The 938-nt window shown below is 32.9% G+C and overlaps 1 pseudogene; it reads right to left on the reverse strand.

Annotated features, from left to right (window-relative positions):
* Positions 1–231: 231 nt before the first annotated feature.
* LOC136316565 (small nucleolar RNA U3) lies at positions 232–307 on the reverse strand (annotated as a pseudogene).
* Positions 308–938: the final 631 nt, after the last annotated feature.

A 938-nucleotide genomic window follows, 5' to 3' on the forward strand; every position in this document is an offset into this window, starting at 1 on the left:
TTTAAACCAGGTGCTTTTAAATAAGATCTGGATTTTAATGCTGGCTGTGCCTCTTACTATATATGTGTTTTGATCATTTTAGATAAGCTCAAAACCACTGTTACCCCATCTTTGAAAAGTAAATAACTATTACATCGTGGGGTTGATTTGAATATGAAAAAATGTATTGGCAATATAGCATACAGATGATGTGTTGTAGAATTGCACACTTGAACCTGTAAAATTTTGTTAGCTAGTGTCACCTCAATAAATTCAATTAAAAATTAATTTAACAAACTATAGAAATGATCCCTGAAAGTATAGTCTTGAAAAAATTTAATTTAATACTCCAGAAAACAGGGGTGAGTTAGATGACACTGGAACAGTAAATGTTGATCACTACTGAAGCCGGTGGTGATGGGCACATAGGTTCCATTATTCATCTCTAATTCTGTATATATTTTTTCCCAAAGTAAAAAGTAAAACTTATTTTTTTGCCTGACCTGTGGTGGCGCAGTGGATAAAGTGTCAACCTGGAAACGCTGAGGTTGCCAGTTCAAAACCCTGGGCTTGCCTGGTCAAGGCACATATGGAAGTTGATGCTTTCTGCTCCTCCCCCCTTCTCTCTCTCCCTCTCTCTCTCTCTCTCTCTCTCCCCTCCCTATAATGAATAAATAAAATCTTTTAAAAAGAAAAAAGAAAAAATGTGTTGGTATAATAAACACCAATAATATTTGTTTCTTAAATTTAAAGCTGGTTTGGTTTGCTTTCTTTGCAAGAGAGCTTAACAGATAAAGTAATATAATTAATCTAATTAATCTATTTCATCCCTACCAGCAGAATATATGTCTAATTTTAGGGCACAATGTGACAGCTAACATTCTGATGTCAGCAATAAAAATAAAATATTTTTAAGCATCTCTAAAAAAGTTGTTTTAAATCTTAAAAAATAAGTTATT

Source organism: Saccopteryx bilineata, chromosome 12 (assembly GCF_036850765.1).
Source record: "Saccopteryx bilineata isolate mSacBil1 chromosome 12, mSacBil1_pri_phased_curated, whole genome shotgun sequence".
Classification (NCBI taxonomy): domain Eukaryota; kingdom Metazoa; phylum Chordata; class Mammalia; order Chiroptera; family Emballonuridae; genus Saccopteryx; species Saccopteryx bilineata.